Genomic DNA, 20,376 nt, shown 5'->3' on the forward strand with positions numbered 1-20,376 from the left:
AAAGATCAAACTAGGTATTGCTTAACTTTCAATCTAATGTACTCTTTTACTCAATATAGAAATATGAGTTTCTCTCATTTAAATCAACAACTTACTTTTACTTTAGTGATATTTTAGACATTACATATTTTCGAAAAGTAAGGCATTACAGTTAGAATATATTATATTTATATTATCCGTTTTTTTTTTTTTTTAACTTCTTTAGTGTTTTATAATTTCTTTAGTGTATGAATTTGAAAATGTTTACAAGAGATAGCTGTTTCTTGTTTGATATTTAAAAGTTGGTCATGATCTTTAAATTTAGTTATCTCCAGCTTTTCATGGAGGCATAGAAAACACGGTGCCTGTAATGAAAGGCATAAATTAGCTCTTTTAATGATTTTCCATTCTAACCTAGGTGTTTTATTCTCCTTAATCAATTTCCAGTAGTATATTGATAATGAAGGGGGGGGGTAAGAAAAAAAAAAGCGCATACATATTCTAAACAGAGTAAAATGAGTATAGTTAACTGAAAGTCACTTTTTAATTTTTTAATCGTTTTTTTTTAAAAAAACGTTAATAATCAATTGAAATGTAAAAAACGTTAATGATAGTTTTTGCACTGGTATAAGACTTATTCTTCTAAAATTCGTATCCCTTAAATAACCACTAAAAGTAGAACCGGATGTTTGTAATGCTAACTAAAAAAAGCATAACTATAAAATTATATTGGGAGATCTCCCATCAATTTGTTTAATGTGATCACTTATTTTATTTGGTTACCCCTTTTACTCTTGGCAATGATATAATCCTATAGATTGGTTTTAATATAAAAAGGTAATGTTTTTGACTGATACTTTTGTGGATATTCTTGGCCTGATGATGTGATTTTCCCTGGCAGGGTGGTCACTGAAAACATATTTGCATATGTGTAGCCACTAATTTTCATATTCAACATATTCATTCATTTATATATATATATATATATATATATATATATATATATATATATATATACACTAGCATGGGTGCCCGGGTGTTTAGAGGTGTATGCTGAGCAAAAAAAACAAAAAAAGAAAAAATTTTAACTTTGACCTCTATTATATAACCCCTTAAAATTTATTTTTTGGGGATCAAATTGAGTTAAGTTAGATCCATGTCCAAGGAACCTATATCTAAAATTTCAAGTTTTTAGCCCCAAAACTGTCGGAGTAGTTTGGTAGAGTTCTCAAAGGTCAAATCGTTGAACTTTGACCCCTTAACAGCCAAATTTCTGGTTGAAACAGATTCCAAAGATTTTCCTAAATCTCAGTACCCTGTATATCAAATTTCGCATCTGTAGACTAAAAATTAAGTTATTGCAAAGGAAAATGTACACAGACACACCCACTTATAGTTAAAGGTATTCAAGAGGGAAAACTCATGAATTAAAACAAGGTTATTAAGAGTGCTCAATAAAAAAAAAAAGAGCGAAATATATTTTCATATATATATATGTGTGTGTGTGTATTAATTACACACACACACACACACACACACACAAAATGGTTGAAAACTTATGTTCACCTATTGCCATTGCTTAAATATTTGTGAAACAGTTCCTAGATGAAATATTCTTATATAGCTGTTTAGTAGGTTTGCTGAATTGTATAAATATTTTATATTTAAAATATATTCATATGGAAATATTTTATTTCTAAAAAATAATTTAAACTTTCATAGCTTACGTTTCTATAAATATTTTTGTAAATATTTACTATAGGTTCATATAGAAAAAAATTTAAATTTTCACAAATTTTATCACAAAACAAAGTAGCTGCCCTTGACTTACAAAACCGAAACTACCTTCATTATTCCACTAAAAATTCCCACAGTACTTTATACAAATGTTTAACATAATTTTTTGTTGTTGTTTTTTTTTTGATAACACGAGAAGTGTTAATAAAATAAAACTTTTATAAATTATTTATGGTAAAATTCTGGGATAAAACTTGTGAAAGATGTAAATATATTATTTTAAAAAGACACCATTTATAGAGTAATAAAAATTTTTTTTTTTTTTTTTTGTGATAACAAGTTTTAAAACAAAATATTTATAGGAATGTAAAAAAAAAAATGAAAGCTTATTAATTTTGTTTCATGATAAAACAAGAAGTATTAAAAATAATTTTTTTTATTATTATTATTTCCATATGGTTTCGTATTTCGTTTCATGTTTACTGACTTTCATTCCGTATTTAGGTAAACAGTCCACTCCCGGCATTTTAACTTTGTGTACTGAATTTTTGGACTCAACCCAATATTTTTTTAGTTTTCCCTGTAACTATAATCCTGACCCCCCAGATTAACAGTTACTGTATTAAAGATAGCATTAATTCTACGGAAAATAAACATAAGATTGTTAATGATTATTTCCTAAATTTTACTTTTTGGATTAAATTATTTATATAGTTACAATCGATTATTTATATAGTTACAATCGATTATTTGTTTTAAGGAAAAAAGAAAACTGTTCTATGCATTTTTTTTTTTTTTTTTTTTTTTTTTTTACGATTGTAAACCATGTGACCTAGTTTGTATATAAATGTGTGTACAAACTCCGTTTAATGCTAACTATTTTTAATTTTTATTTTCAATTGAAAGCATACCTTTACAAATAGTTGTGATCTATATAAATTTAATTTTATATTGATACTAGCAGGGAAACCTGACATTGCCCAAGATGTGATTAGGATAAATTAATGTTCCACACTTCCAATACTTTTATTGTCCTCAGAATTGGTGAAATTGCCCATTTTTCAATTTGTTTTAGTCAAGGACCCACCATGGTGCACCGGGAAAAAGCTTCACATACCTTCCCACAATGACTTGATCCACAATACATTTTTTTTACAAGGTGGTCACCACTTATCAAAGCTCGGAAGCCACTCGGGGATAAGGGTTATTGCGTGTACAGTATGTTAGTGTTGAGATTTGATTTGACTTAAGGGGGCGGTTCATCAGGAATTTGTTTATGTTGGACTTGAAGACATCCAGGTTGTAGTCAGGTGGGAAACAGGCAAACGGAACAGAGTTCCACAGGCATGCACTTCTAAGAAAGAAGCTTTGTTCATGGAATCTGTTTGGTTTTGGCACAGATAAATAGTGGGGAAAATCTTTGACAGTGGTTTCAGCTAGACTGGTGTTTTTCGTGAAAGATTGGCGAGGAGGGACCAGGGATTGGAGCTCAGACGAGCACTTGCTATGGAAGTATCGATAAAACAAAGACATGCTCGCAACGTCTCTCCTGTGGGAAAGAGGTTGCAGGGAAGAGAAAAGGTTATCTCCCACTAAGCTACGAAGCCTATTTTGTACTCTGTCAAGGCAGGATAGGCTGTTTTTAGCAGCTCCTGCCCAGATGTGGCAGCAGTACTCCATCCTTGGACGTACTTGGCTTTTATATAGATAGAGAATTGCATTTTCTGGAGCGGTAGAAGGATCCTACCATTTTTCCAGCGACCTTGGCAACAGACTTGATGTAAGTGTTCCATTTCAGGTCAGGAGTAAAGGTCAAGCCCAGAAGCTTAACAAAACATGGGGCTTCCCCTAGACGAGAGCGATCCATTTCAATTGATGCCAGATGGGGGTCAGAGCGTTGATGATGTAAAGATAGGAGCTTGGTTTTAGATGCATTGAAAGTAACCAGCCACCTCTTTAAATACATTGTAGTTTACATTGCATTGTAGAGAACCTGAGGTTATTTTATAAAATTTTTTATATTGGATTAAAGTTAAAAATGCAATAGTCTAGTATCATTGTTCAATTGTGCTCTAAGCAGAAACGTTCATTTGTCTTATCAAAAAACCTATTGTTGATTTTATACACCGGGCTCTTCTGCTTTGTGGCGATAAAACTTCTAAAATGCACTTGTCATGTTAATTTTGTTCCTTTTTTTAATCCGATTTTTCAGTTATCGATTTTGGATACGTATCGAGGGCTTTCTGGTACAAATTCTATCTAAGAACACTCCCAGATACATAAATTAAATTTGCATGAAATTTCAAAAAAAAAAAAAAACTCTGTCCAGCTGTTTTGAAGTCCATAGGAAATGGGAGACAGACACACACACAAAGTGCATTTTAGTAAAGATAATTTTATAAATTTCTCTGAATTGGAACATACTTTCATAGATTTATTTTTTGTACGTTTTATATATAATACTAGCATGAGCGCCCGGCGTTGCCCGGGTGTTTGGATGTGTATGTGTGAGCAAAAAAAAAAAAAAAAAAAAGTAGAAGGAAGGCAGGCTCGAACCCGTACCGCAAAGAAGGAAAAGAACAGGGTAAAACATAACGTTTATACTGTTACGATTACCGCCAAACCAGAAGCAACATTTTTTTAAAATTAAGGTGAGACAATCTAAAGGAGAGGATAACTTTCAAAAATATCGGCGAAAAAAGTGACCCCCGCCCTGTAGAAAAGTGCCTAGTTGAAGGGGAAGATATTAATGTTTTTAGCCAATTTTTCGATATTTCTCATATGAAAGGTCGAACCTTAAAACGATACTGATCTTGGTAAAATCCGTCGCCTCTATTGGAAGTTTAAGGCAGATATGCAAACAGACATACATACATGCATTTATATATTGGCAACTAAAAATTTTCGACCCAAACCGATGAAAAAGCTTGCCCTATCTCTGAATACCCTTTATGTAAAATTTCAAATATTTAGACCAGAAATTGTCTGAGTAATTTGGAAGAGACTGCAGAGGTCAATTTTTTTTTTAAACTTTGACCCCTATTATGACCCCTTAAAATTTATTGTTTTGGGCTCAAATTAAGTTAGATCCATGTCCAAGGAATCTATATCTAAAATTTCAAGTGCGTAGACCCCAAATTGTGGGAGGAGTTTGGTAGTTCTCAAAGGTCAAATCGTTGAACTTTGACCTCTTAATTGCCAAATTTCTGGCCAAAAACCGATCACATCGATTTTCCCAAATCTCATTAACCTGTATATCAAATTTCGAGTCAGTAGAGTAAAAATTGACAGTTATTGTGTAGGGAAATGTACACAGACACACAGACACTTTCACTTTTATATATAGATATGCGCACATACAATGTATTTTTTTCTTGGTTTTCATGTCTCTTTATATGAAACCCGTTTTCATCCCACATATCATCTCGTATCATTTAAAACAAAGAAAACCACAACAAAAAAAGAAAATCCATTTGTGCAATTAAATTTTATAGTTGCTTTTCTATATCCTTATTTATGAATCTAATCCCTAACTCTTACCCTCTTCTGGTCAGTCTTGTGCTGTCTTGTCTGTGCTTGCAATCATCCACGACCACCCAAGCACACTATTTCTTTTCCTGCACTGTTTTGCAGCTATTTGAGTCTAATTGAGATGTTGCTTTTTAGCGCATGACAACCTGTACCCCCCTCTATCTCTCCCCCTCTCTCTCATAGTCGTGTACAGTTTTTTTTTTTTTTTTTTTTTTTGTAGCCAGAATCAAAAGCTTTTTTGTTTGCACATCAGCTGCATAGGGTTCTTTTCTTTTCATATCTTTATAATTTTAATCTTATTTTCAGAGAACAATGTATTATTTCACCAATGTTATTGTTCAACTAGTCGATGCGTTTTGTCAGTGAAAATGTTTTAACAAGTTCAAATGTGTGCGTGCATGCATGTTTTACAGAAGATCGAGACGACATTGAGTTTCGTATCTTAACAAGTGAGGCCTAAAATATGCCTCCTTTACCAGACTCTTCGGCCTCTTTCTATCGCTGATGGTACAGAGGTTTTTCTCATCTTATGCAATACGTTTATAAATGTTGCGGTTTTATTGTTTTTAATTTTCTTAAATTAGTGCTCTTCTGGGGTTCTCTCCCACTGACCTTATATACTAGCAAACGTACTCATCGTTAACTGGGTTCAAAAAAAGCCTTTAAAATATGGGCTCTGGTGTATGATAGTACTAGCCTGGGTGTCCGGCGTTGCCCAGGTGTTTGGAGGTGTGTGTTGAACAAAAAAAAAAAAAAAAAAGTGGTAGTATGCAGGCAGGCTTGGCCCGTATTGCGAAGGAGGAAAAGTATGTGAAAACAAAAAGTGACATCTTTGCTGTTGTACCCATCGCCAAACTGGAAGTGTCGTAGGTTTAAATTAAGGCTAGTCAATCAAAAAGAGGGGATGACTTTCGAAAATATTGGCGAAAAAAAAAAAAACGACCCTCCCTGTAGAAAAGTGCCCAGTTGAGGGTAAAGGAATTAATGTTTTTAGTCAATTTTTCGATATTTGTTGTCCAAAGGGTCAAGCTTCAAAAAGATACTGATCTCGTGAAAATCCGTTGCCTCTGTCGAAAGTTTTAGGCTGTCATACAAACATACATACATAAATAAATACATACATACATTTAAACAGACAGGTGAGATTTATATTATGTATGAAAGGTTATAAAAAGCGGATGTGCGCCTAAAGAGATAGTTTCAAATTTGGAAGTATCAAAACCAAAGCAAAAGATATTGAAAAGAAAAGTAAAATCTTGCAGAAATATCTTTTTGATATCAACTTTGTTGCCCTTTGTAGCTAAGAGTGACCAACAGAATCATGTTAGGAAAGCAGGCAAACCGAAGATTCTATTGTCTGCACCCATTGACTTATTTCAGTTTCTCAATTGCATAGAGAATGTAAAACTATGTAAAACGATATATGAAATATGCCAGTAGTAACTTGAAAGTATTGAAATTATGTGAAACGAGAGTTCCTTTCACAGTGGGGAAATACTCCCACTTATGGGGAATTGCTAACGCAATCTCAATTTTAGCAATACGTTTCAATTTGTAAAATTTGAAATTAATGATGGAAAAAATCTTTTTGATTAATTCAACTGAGTTACCCAAGGTAGATATTTCTGATGAATTGATTTCACCTTTCCAATTTATATTCAGTTTTTTCCTCTTAAGTTTGAAAAGGATATCAGCAAATTGTCTAGACAAAAAATCTCTGTGTAAACGTGCCCTCATATTTGTAGAAAGTTTTAAGCGTTTACTGTTTCCACAGTACAGAGGATTTCAAACATGTTTTCAAATTATCTGCCTTAGTTTCGTTGGGAATAACTGGCAAGTTTTGCCTAAAATCACTTGAAAGCGCTACAGTCACACCTCCGTTTTTTTCTTCTTTATGAGACATTGTAACTTTGTCCCACACTATCAAAGATCATCTTGTGAGAATTTCAGCAATGCCAGAATTTTTACTTATATTGCAAACAGGTTTGTACTCAGATCCAAAGGAAGCTTGAATAATGTGTGCGCTATATGATCTCCAGGGAGTAAAGTTGCAGCAATTCAAGAACGTGCTACAGTTAAGACTATTTCGGTTCTCTGCCTGAGTTTGGTCAGCAATAAATTGGTTCCTCTTGGTACATCTAAAAAATATAATCCTCGTTTCATATCGGTCACTTGCTGAATGATTGTTCTATATGCATGTTGTTACTCTGGCAAAAGTTTCAGCACGTTGTCATCAATGAATCTGGTCAGCAAATCAATATCATATGAAGTTCTTGCAAAACATCTGTGAGTAAGTTATTCACTTCGATGAGTTTCAGGTAATCCAGATTTGTCGAGCTCCTTCCCTTCTATGGCGATCACATGGTCTTCAATAACGATCAACACGGAATTATATATTTTTTCGCTAAATCTTATTTCTCTCTCCGGGAATCTTTGTTGTTGCTGATATTTATAATCCTCAGATAAATCATCCTTGTATTTCCGCCACAATGCTAATGGATTACTTCACAAGTTGTGAGAATTATTGTAAAAAGGACTCTTAGAGAAACAGATGTGTGTGGCACTGAAGTCTCAGCCATAGGTCTGTTTCATTGATTATGATGTTCTAACAAATTTAAGGTCAAACAGGCTTCCCTGTAATTGTCAACAGTTTGTCCATCAATAGTTCTTAGAAAAGAAAATGAAGTCGATCCTCTTATTTCCTGAACGAGTCTCAAAAAGAAACATTCATGGTAACTTAGGTGCAGAGAGTAAACTCTTCCAATTGTAGTATCAAATTTTACACCTGGATGTCCCTCAACATTAGCTCCTCGTTTTCTCTTGTGCCATGTGTAGTTTGTGAAATAAACCCTCTGACCATTTTCAAGATGAACTGCTGGATTGGAAGAAGCCTTCTATGAATAGGAAATCTATTCATAATTCTGTTTTTAGATTTTTTAATTTTAAATCAAAAAGCTAAATATTTACTTGGAAATATTTTATTTAAAATGTATTATATATGTTTTTTTTTATCATATATGGTTTTTTTTTTATTATATATGGTTTATTTTTTTTTTTATTATTATATATGGTTTTTTATTATATATGGTTTATTTTTTTATTATGTTTTTTTTTATTATATATGGTTTATTTTTTGTTTATTATGTTTTTTTTATTATATATGGTTTATTTTTTTATTATATATGGTTTATTTTTTTTATTATATATGGTTTATTTTTTTTATTATATATGTTTTTTTTTTATTATATATGGTTTATTTTTTTTTTATTATGTTTTTTTTGTTTTTCTTTATTATATGTTTTTTTATTATGTTTTTTTTATTATATATGGTTTATTTTTTGTTTATTATGTTTTTTTTATTATATATGGTTTATTTTTTTATTATATATGGTTTATTTTTTTATTATATATGGTTTTTTTATTATATATGGTTTATTTTTATTATATATGGTTTATTTTTTTTATTATATATGGTTTATTTTTTTATTACATATGGTTTATTTTTTTTATTACATATGGTTTATTTTTTTATTATATATGGTTTATTTTTTTTATTATTATATATGGTTTTTTTTTATTATATATGTTTTTTTTTTATTATATATGGTTTTTTTTTTTTTTTTATTATATATGGTTTTTTTTTGTTTTATTTTTTGTAAGTAATTACTTGAATGAGGCCAGTCTTATTCTAGCTATTTGAAGTCAAATGTGAAATTTAAATTTATTTTGTTTAGTTTATAAATTACATGCGTTTGCTATATTGTTTTATCTATATGTTTGCTATCTAAGTTCTAATTAGTGCTTGCATGATGAGGATTGTAACTTAAACTTCCTTTAAATATTCCCATGTAATTTCTGTGTCTGCCGTCTGGTTTTCCCAGTTTGTGCTTGTTCTCTTTATATGCACGTTTTTAAGTACTCATTACGCACATTTAAATATTGGGGTCATTTATGGTCTTTATAATATTTTTTGCCCGGCATGCCACTGATCTGGTTTATGATCATTACCTCATATATGCTGACCTTATACCTTGCAGTAGTGGCCAATTATCCTTGGATTTGCAAGAGCAGCCAGCATTTTCTTTTGCCTTTGGTTCCCTTGAGATGGTTGTCTTTATTGATGGGACGGCAAAGTGGCTAATTTTTATTGTACTCCTATTTAACAGTTTGTAGTTTATGCTGTGGTTGGAAGGTTTTGCCTACTAGTTTTAGAAATACAGTAGAATCCCGAGAATATGGTATTAAAAATTAGTAACAAAATACAGTGCAGGATATAATACACATGTATGTAATCAAATAAGATTATAAATAACACCGTAAGGTTGGGCAAATACTGTAACCAGGGGCTGGAAAAACATTGTATTCCACGTCGTAACCTGAAAAAAAAAACGTATCATAGGGCCACTATATCCTGGGGTTCTACTGTATATCTTCTACTTGTGTCTTTGTTTTAAGGAAGGAGGGAGGGAAGGAGAGAGGCAAGAACCAGATGATGTTCTGCTTCTTGTTTGGTCTGCTTTTTAGTTTGTTGGTTCTTAGCTGATTGGCAGAAAACATTTTTTGTAAAGCCACTTTTGCAGAGAGCTTCGTTATAATATGGTAATGTTTATTCAAAGATTTCGGCATTTGAGGAGAGGCTTGAGATTCTTTTACTGATGTTGGTGACCATGTTTTTGAATATTGTAGGGAGTGACAGTCTTTTATTTATAAATCTTAGTATCTCATTCGGGTTTGTGGAAGGGTTTATTTATTTTATTTCCTAGATCGGAGGTTTGTGTCTAGGAAATCTACTTTATTTTGCTTAGTGTTAAATCCTGTTCATGGAATGTTTTAGTTCGTTCTACGTCTATCTAGGGTGTTACCATTGCAATCATATGAAAGGCATAAGCCGTCATCTCTATAAAGACCAAAGAAGTGATTTTGGAACTTATTTTTCAGTCTCTACTTGGAACGGGCCAACTAAATCACAGACATCTGCACTATCATATGCCCCCACCCCATTACTACATCAAATGGGTCATTGGGGGTTGATTTTTTTTTTTTTTTTTTTTTTTGTACTCAGATTTTAATTTCTAAGAATAGAAGAGTTTGTCTAGCCTGCATAATTGTCTCTTTATCCAATTTGTTTGTATGTTGATGCAAATTGTAATACTTTCTCTAAGGTATCATTTGTAATGGAAGGGTAAAAATCTATTGTTGGGTGAATCTGCATCTGTGTGGTTCTGTTATCTTGTTGAATCGAGTATTGGGCATGTATTACCTTATAAATTGGGGTTAGTTTTTCTTTTTGTCATATTTTTTCTTTTTTTTTATTCTTTTTTTTTTTTTTAAATTTTTTTTTTTTTTTAATTTTTTTTTTATTACATTTTCACCCCAAACAAAGCACATTGCCACTTTTGATGTAGGGAGGCTACTATCAGGGACATAAGCATCAAGGGTACTATGTAGAGAGTTGAGCAGCAAGATGTCAGTTCACGTTACACTTGAACTTCTGCATGTCAGTACAGTTGAGGAAGCAGGGACCTGGAATGGAATTCCAAAGTCTAGCGGTTCTGAGGAAGAAACTACTGGAGTAGAAAGCTCTTACATTTAGGTATCTCTACTGTGTGGGGGTGGGATTTAGCTGCCTGTCGGGTTTGTCGAGGGTGTTTACATCATGGGGGCATAAGTTCATCAGAGCATTCACCATTAAAATACTTTTTAATTGGTATATTTTTACTGAGCTTTTTTATTTACAATACTTTTCTATAATTTTTTTTTTCGTTTGAAAAAAGTATGTTAATTTTTGTTTGTGTGTAATAGTTGCCTATTAATTTTTTATGACTTTGTGGCTTTATTTGTTCTCATGTTCAGTTCGTGAAACTAGCTGCCATATTTTACCTTTTTCTTTTTAAATAAATGATAGAAATTCTGACTTAATTTTTCCTGAAGAAGAAAAAAAAAAAAAAAACATCTCATCATGCGCATTTCGTTTTTTTTTTTTTTTTTTAATATTAGTAAGAAAATACTGATTTTTCTCTATTCTAACAGTTCTCTTTCAAAACTGAGAATGTTAGTTTTTCCATGAAAATTCGGACTTCAAGCAATGTATAATGGGAGTTGAGGAGTTAAATAACTTTTGTTTCATCAAATAATGACGTCCTGCTCCTCCCCCCGCCACACACACACATGCACTGTGTCTTTTGGTTTTCTTAATTGAAATTGATCGGGGATTTTTTTGTAAAGAAAGAAAAATTTTTTTTACTTCAATTTTATTTTTTCTCTTTCTCTCTCCACATATACAGAGGAAGAGGGACTCAGATTGTGAAATTCATCTTGATTTCAGCTTTTTTTTTTGCCTACTCACATCTCTGGTAGATAAAACCTGCATTGAGATGTACTGATGATTCCAAGGAATATCTAAAATATTAATTCATTGACTCAATTCCACAATTACTTTTGGTTGGGTGCTTTATATGCTCCTGTTCATTTGCTTTTCCAGCTGATCACAAGGAAAACTCTCCTACGTGGCAACTTGTAGGTTAGCCTTGTCTCTAATTGATTTCATTTGAGATTCTGCTAGCAAGGGATTATTGCTATTGACCAAAACGGACATTACTGCTGTTGACCAAACATGTATCGTGTGTGTCCAGTGTGCTGATGTATGGAAGTGAAAACGTGGTTAGTAAGAGTTGCAAATATATGGAGAGAAGTGATGTCACGATATGATGCACAAGTAACATGAGCTTGAAAAACAAGCTTGGATCTGAGAAGTTCAGTAGGATTTAACATTTAAATGTGAATACTTATGTTAACCTTGTCTCTATTTTACTTGTTTAAGAGTTTTGTTCTGTTGTTTCTACACTCTAATCTGCTTGGTGTATAATAGCTTTGTGAAACCATGTTGCTTAGAATATATATTCTAATGATTCATTATGATCATTTAAATAATTAAAAAAAAAAAGAAATTGATATGCGCCTGTAAATGTGAATATTTCCCCTGAAAAATGCTTTTCAAAGCTGCTTACCATATTTTCAGCATATATATTCAAAAATTCATTATGATCCCGTTATTAGTTTAGCTTATGGTTATTGTCAGCTAACGTACTTAATTTCCAGCGTGGCTGCTTATCAGGAGCGGTGACAAGGAAAATCAGTTCCTACACTTTTATTGTTCTTTAGTATTTCTATTTTGAAGTGATTTATTGAAATATAAGAAAATAACATTATTTAAAAGTATACAATAAAAATTAACAAAATTATACAGATAAAAATAACACAAATGGTCTTTATTTGCACCTTATAATAACCAAACTAAAAAAAGTTGTTTTTATTTGAAATTTTATGTTTATGAAATTATAAAATAAGTTTTAATCTTTTTTTATTTTAAAAATAAGTTTCTTATTTGAATTTATATACTGAAAATGTTTAGAAAATATAAAACTGGAATTGGTAATTGTATTGGAATCTGGGGGGAGGGTATTGGAACTGTCCCACCACTAATATCTATATATAATGTATGCAGGCATGTGTGTGACTATATGTGTATGTAGTCATCTGTATGTATGTGATTATGCTGTAAAAAAAATCTCACTCTGTTACAAATGCTATACATACTTGGAATACAAACAGCTTTTTTCGTTCTGAAATCAAACAAAGGTATCCATTTTACATTACAAACACAACTATATTTTCAAATATTGTAATGGCGTTTTATTTCTTCAAATTGGTCATCCTGAGGAAATCTTGAAATAAAGACAGAAACATTGATGAATTTTAGTTTGTTCCTTTTTCATCTCTCCACGTCTCTTCTATACTTATATATATATATAAAAGGTATTCTATCTGTGTGGAGGAGGGGGTGTTCCCTGTGGACTCCAAAACGGCTGGGCCATTTTTTTTTTTTTTTTTTTTACACAAATGTACTTTGTGCCTTGGAGTGTTCGTAGGTTTGTATCAGAATACCTCCAATAAGAATCGATAATCGAAATATTAATATGATTAAAGAAGGAACAGTCTGATTATGACTGAAGTTAACATCCTTATACAGTCTAACATCACAAATGAATTCAAAGTTTTATCACTGTACAAGCAGAAGGGCTCAGCATATAAAATCAACAGTAGGTTCTTCTATAAGACGGGCACATTCAAAATGAATGTTTAGAGCACAATTGAACAGTGATACTTAACTTTTGTATTTTAAACTTCAATTCGAGCCATTCTATATAAAAATAATTTTATGAAATCAACTGTAGGTTCTCTTCAGTGCAATGCAAACTAATAAATGTACTGTGGACTAAGTCACTGTGGGGAAGCATGTGGAGCTTCCTCCTGGTGCATCACAGTGGATCCCCGACTACAGTAGACAATCAATCGATTTGATTGAAAAATGGACAATTTCACTGATTTCGATGAGAATAAAATAATTGATCATCATTCAATCCCGGGCAACGTCTGGTCTCCCTGCTAGTATTTATGCGTGTGGGTGTGTTTGTATATATGTAAGTATATGTAAATAAACATACCTCACTTTATATATACTTAAAATAATAAACTGGATATATAAAAAGTATTTTGTGCAGGCATTTTATCATTTAATCAATGATTGCCTTCAATATTATTATTATCATATTATTACGCTTATCGCTCCATCCGTTATCATGCTGTGCATCCCTAAAAAAGGAATATATATATATATATATATATATATATATATATATATATATTTATTATTGGTGTCGCTGTTGAGGCAAAGCTAATAAAAATGATTTGTCTTTCTTGGCCTTTTGGCTAAGATCAAAGTGTAGTATCTGTTCTTCAGGTGCTACATTTCAATTTCTTCTCTCTCAGTGGAAGAGAAATCCTTTACGACTAAGACAATTTTTTCTCCATGTTAAAAAACGACCCTGGTGTCTTAATCTGTCCTGTGGGGAGGTATTGTGAATAGGTACTATGTTTAATGTAACAAAATTTTAATATTAAAAACGTAACTGGAAAAAGTTATTTATGATTTAATTACAAAATGCCCTGGAAATGTCACTTCTGATTAATTATAAAATGTCATGGAAAATGTCCGTTCTGATTATTTTTTTGTTTTGTTTACTTGCCTCCTCACAAGGGCGGAATTGGACATGAGGTCGGTTAAAAATTTAGGGGGAAACCAGCTCCTCAAAAGGGGCACTCTGATCAATAACAAAAATAAGAATTGTATCAGTAATGAAGGATTTCTCCTCGATAAACCAAAAATGGGAGGATTTAAGTCACTGGAATGCTGAAACTGATACTACACTCAGAAATTCATGTTGAAGCAATGGTTGCCTAATCCCTAACCATGTTAATGTTTTTATGTATTGCTTTCAAAAAGCTGCTGAAACAGTTTATATTTTAAACATTACTTTATTTCAAGTATATTTTAAGCAATGGGTTACAGGATATGAAGTCAGTCCCGTAAATTACTCAAACCATTTACGATTTAAACATTACGTTATTTCATGTATATTTTTAACAGTGGGGTGGGGGATATTAAATAAGTCCCAAAATTTGGGTGAAACCGTTTACGCATTACACATTACTTTATTTAATGTATATTTTTAACATTGGGGTGGAAAATATGAAGTCGGTTCCGGAAATGGCTGCAACCATTTACGTTTTCGACATTATTTAATGTATATTTTTAACAGTAGGATGGGTGATAAGTCGGTCCCGGAAATGGCTGAAAAAGTTTACGATTTATACATTACTTTATTTCATGTATATTTTCAACAGTGGGTTGGGGATTATAAGTCAGTTCCAGAAATGGCTGAAACAGTTTACTATTTAGACATTACATTATTTCATGTATATTTTTAGCAATCGGTTGGGGATATAAAGTCAGTCCCGGAAATGGCTGAAACAGTTTACGATTAAAACATTACTTTATTTAATGTATCTTTTTAACAGTGGGGTGGCGGATATGAAGTCAGTCCCGGGATTGAATGAGATGTGCAAATATATACTATCAGAAAGCGTCGCCCAGTATTGAATGAGATAGGTGAAAAGCATATAGTAGCAAAATACCCAGCGTCGCCCGGGATTGAATGAGAATGCAACGTCACCCGGGATTGGATAAGATAGGTGAAACATATATACTATGAGAATACCCAGAATTGATTGATTTGTTTGTAATGAAATATATCAAAGTTATTATTTAAGAGGGAGCGATATAGTGGGTTAAAGTTATGAAAATTATTGTCGAAATTAGTAACATATCCAAGAATTATGAAAAATGATGAAATGTGAGTTACTTGATTGGTGTGTTTGTAATGATATAAGCCCAGACAATATATCAAATATATTATATAAGTAGGAGGGAGAGGCATAATGTGGGTTTTTAATTATAAAAATTGTCGAAATTAGTAACATATCCAGGATTATGAACAAAGATTAAATGTGAGTTAATCGATTGTGTGTTTATAATAAAATAATCAGCCCAGGAAATATATCAAAGTAATTATGTTAGTAAGAGAGGGCGATAAGGATGGTTTAAATTATGAAAAATAACTGTCGAAATTAGTAACATATCCAAGAATTATGAAAAATGTAATGTTATTTAATGCATTAGTGTGTTCGCAATGAAATAATCAGACCAGACAATATATCAAAGTTATTATTTTAGTAAGTGGGGTGATGTGGATTAAAATGATGAAAAATGATTGTCGACATTAATAACATATCCAAGAATTATGAAAAATGACAAAATGTGAGTTAATTGATTGGTGTGTTTGAAATGAAATAATTATCCCAGATAATATATCAGTTATTATTTTAGTAGTGGGGGGTTGATAATGTGGGTTAAAAATATTCAAAATTGTCGAAATGAGTAACATATCCAAGAATTAAGAAAAATGAAGTGAGTTAATTGATAGTTATGTTTTTTATGAAATAATCAGCCCAGACAATATATCAAAGTAATTTTTTAGTAAGAGAGGGCGACGAGGATGGTTTAAATTATAAAAAAATTGTCGAAATTAGTAACATATCCAAGAATTACAAAAAATGACGAAATGTGATTTAATTGATTGGTTTGTTTATAATAAAATAATAAGCCTAGACAATATATCAAAGTTATTATATAAGTAAAGGGGAAGGAGATAAGGAGGGCTTAAATTATTAAAAATATATTGTTGGAATTAGTAACATATCCAAGAATTATGAAAAAATTTTGAAATATTAGTTAATTGATTGGTGTGTTTGTAAGGAAATAATCAGCCTAGACAATATATCAAAGTTATTATTTAGTAAAGAGAGAAGGGTGAGAATGTGGGTTAAAATTATGAAAAATGATCGTCTAAATAAGTAACATATCCAAGAATTATGAAAAATGATTAAATGTGATTTCATGCATTAGTGTGTTTGTAATAAAATAAGCCAATACAATATTTCAAAGTTATTAATTTATTAAAGAGGGGGCGATAATGTGGGGATAAATTATGAAAAATGATTGTCGAAATTAGTAACATACCCAAGAATTATGAAAATGATGAAATGGAGGTTAATTGATTAGTGTGTTTGTAATGAAATAATCATCCCAGCAAATGTATCAAAGTTATTATTTTAGTAAGTATCAAATTTATTATTTTAGTAAGGTTGGGTGACAACTTTGGTTTAAATTATGAAAAAATATTGTTGAAATTAGTAACATATCCAAGAATTACGAAATATGATGAAATGTGAGTTGATTGATGTGTCTGTTTGTAATGAAATAATCAGCCTAGACAATATATCAAAGTTATTATTTTAGTAAGGTGTGCGATATGGTGAGTTTGAATGATAAAAAATTATGGTCAAAATTAGTACCATAATAATATCAGCCGATACAATATATCAAATTTTAGTAAAGGGAGGGGCGATAATATGGATTGAAATTATCAAAAATTATTGTCAAACATAGTAACATATTCAATAATTATGAAAAATGATAAAATGTGAGTTAATTGACCGGTGTGTTTGTAATAAAATAATCAGCCCAGGAAATATATCAAAGTTATTATTTTAGTAAGGGGGCGATACAATTTTAATAAAAAAGTAGAATAATATGATTGTGTCTTCATGCTGAACAGAGCGCTTACAGCATGCCCAGCAACAATATATTACGTATGAAAAATGCTGCTGTGGAATTTCCACAGGTCCCGCTAGTTATTATTATTTATAATAATAATGATGATATTAATAATGACAAAGGAACTTTATTAAGATTGTTATCATAAGACTATTGGTTTGAATTCCTGCCACCTGATACAAATTTGATACAAAATTGGGTAATGTCGAGAACTTCTATTATATGTATAACTTAAGTTTAATTATTGATGCTAGGTTTGCTCAACTGTTCACTATCATATTGATCCATAGCTGTGCATAAATGTATTTTTGAACTACTGCAGAAGTGTGAATGTAGTCCAACCAACATAAAATATGTAACCGTTTTCTTTTTTTTTTTAAATACTTTAAAAGAAAAAAAAAGAAAAAATAGAAATAAAATAAAGGTTATCATTACCAGCTGTAATAGTCGATGCTTGTCAGGAAAAGCAAACATCTGTTCCCAGGTTGAATACGTGTGTAATAAAAGCTTTCACCTTTTTAACTGTCCAGTGATGTGGCGTGAATGAAGCTTGGCAATTTATAAGCATGGCTTTATCTCAGGGTTGTTGATTTTATTTTATTTATTTTATTTTTTTTTAATCAAAATTTAATTAAATTTGTTTTTTAAATTAAAATTTGATAATTTTTTTTTCTTTTAGCAGAATTATTTAAATTTTTGGTACTTCTACAGTTTAATCAAGACATTAAAAAATGAAAATATCGAAAAAAAAAGTTATATTGTACGTATCCGTTTTGAATTGAAGATCTCCGAAAAAAAAAAAAAAAAAAAAAAAAAAATTCACTTAATTTGATCGTAGTTTTTTCTTTTTTTACCGCGAAAAAACATGTTTTTATGCCGGTAAGTTGAAGGTAGACATCTTTGGATTTTTAGAACACGCCATGGGGAGATAACTCGGTTTAAAACGCCGACACTCCCTCCCCATCTTTAATACTAGCTTTTCTTCCTAAAAATAGAACCTTTTGCTCGGTATCATAACAAATTGTTTTTTCGCTGTAAAAAAAAAAAAAAACTACTTGATGAAATTAAGTGAAATTTTTTCAGAGAACTTCATTCCATAACTGATACGTACAATATAAACTTTTTTCAATATTTTCATTTTTTAATGACTTGATTAAACTGTACAAGTACCAAATCTTTTTTTTTTTTTTTTTTTTTTTTAAATTAAAATTTGATAAAATGTTTTTTTTTCTTTTAGCAGTATTAATTTTTTTTTTTAATGCTTAGTTCAGCAAATGTTATGCTTTTGAAATTTTTACATGAGTATTGTAATCCAAATTATTTGGATTATTCAAATAACTTTTCTCATCTTGAGTGTTGTTCGCACAATGTTTTAATCTCCTGGAGCTTAAAGGTTACTAGTTTAGAAATTAAGATATTTACATGGCCATGACTGATGGAATAAGAACAAGCTACCCTGGTGGTTCTGTTTGAAATTTCATGATGATTTTCAAATTTGACTCAAGGAAGGTTGAAGGTTACATCAGCCAAAATGCGAGAATAACATCCAAGATGAGAACAATCGTCCAAATAATCTAAATCATACAATCTGTAACGGATAGTTTAGCACAATGGTTTCCAAACTTTTTTACATGGCGGCACTCTATTTTCTTTAACTTTTTAAAACATTTTTGCAGCACACCTATCACCAAAAAAATAAATAAATAAAAAAAGCAATAAAGATTATGAGGAGAATTTTTCTTCACAAATCAACATATTCTTTATTCAATATCTGGTATGAAATAATGATGGTGAATGTCAATGGGGCAGCTGTGCCTGGTGTTTTTTTAACTACTGCTGCAATGTTGGGTGAATGTGAGAGAAAGGTTCCAATAGCCTCACACTCTTCTATTCTCTTTAATATTTTAAAGTTTTTCACATTTTTTTTATTTTAATGTTTAGGTTAAAAAAAAAAAAATCCTAGTTTACAAAAGTACAATTTTCAGAATTATATAGTTGGAATTGGGCGGTGTCACCATAGTTAAGAAGTAAAATAAAATTAAATGGCTTCTAGCTATAATCTTTTCGCAACGCAATAGTAATCATTCCATGGCACATTGAGAACCACTGGTTTAATGGGAGTTGCTGTACGTTGCCATATCTGACTTTTCCACCTCAATATTTTGTTTTAGTATTGAGTTACCACTTCCCAAGGCTAAGAGCCACTCGAGGGTAAAGGTTAATGAAATTGAAATGATTTTCAGCTGAAAGATAAGGAAAACGGACATTGATTAATGGTATTAAGTTATCACTTATTGGGTGGATTTTAAGTATCTGTTGATTTTGGACTTAAAGATTAAGTTGTAATCAGTAAGGAATCATTTCAACAGTAATGTGTTGCACAGTTGAGATCTTTGCAAAGAATCTCTGATCATTCAACCTAATGCTAGGCTAATGGATGGAGAAAGGAAAGTTTTTTTACTTTTTTCTGTGTGATAACAAAACGAGCTCATACTGTAAATGTTTTGCAACAAGAACCAAAGACTGGCGCTCAGTCGAGCACCTTCCATGGTAATAATGATAGACCAGAGAGTGTGCATGGAAACGTCTCTTTTGATGGGAAAGACATTGTAGGGTAGAGAAAACAAGAGCCACTCAAAGATAAATATTAATGAGCTTAAAATTATCAATTGAAAGGTATAGGAAATCGTGAGAGTACTGACGTTGATAAATTATATGAATGAAACTAAGTGGGAAGTCGAAGATGAGTTGTAATCAGCAAGGAAGTAGTCCCACGGTAATGTGTATCACAAAAAAATAGCATGTTTATGAAAATTCTGCTAGGGTAGTGGTGGGAGAAAGGCAATTTTTTTTTTTTTTTTTTTTTTTAGTGTTAGCAAAATGAGTTCTTGCTGTGAATGTCTTTCAAAGAAGAAGCAAGAGCTTATATAAATCTAAGTCAAACACCTTCCATAGTAATAATGATAGAGCAGAGAGAAAGATAGAGGCAACGTATCTTCTGTGGGGAAAGGTGTTGTAGGGAAAAGAGACCAAGAGCCACTCAAGGATAAATA

At 31.3% G+C, this 20,376-nt stretch overlaps 1 protein-coding gene and 1 pseudogene across 1 annotated transcript in view; both read left to right on the forward strand.

The window, feature by feature from the left end:
* Positions 1–20,376, forward strand: part of LOC145263807 (zinc finger MYND domain-containing protein 11-like) — a 219,103-nt gene that overhangs the window by 149,935 nt on the left and 48,792 nt on the right. The gene's annotated exons all lie outside the window — the stretch shown is intronic.
* On the forward strand, positions 13,996–14,111 carry LOC145263987 (U2 spliceosomal RNA; annotated as a pseudogene).

Source organism: Euprymna scolopes, chromosome 39, assembly GCF_053919585.1.
Source record: "Euprymna scolopes isolate OS-2025 chromosome 39, ASM5391958v1, whole genome shotgun sequence".
Classification (NCBI taxonomy): Eukaryota; Metazoa; Mollusca; class Cephalopoda; order Sepiida; family Sepiolidae; genus Euprymna; species Euprymna scolopes.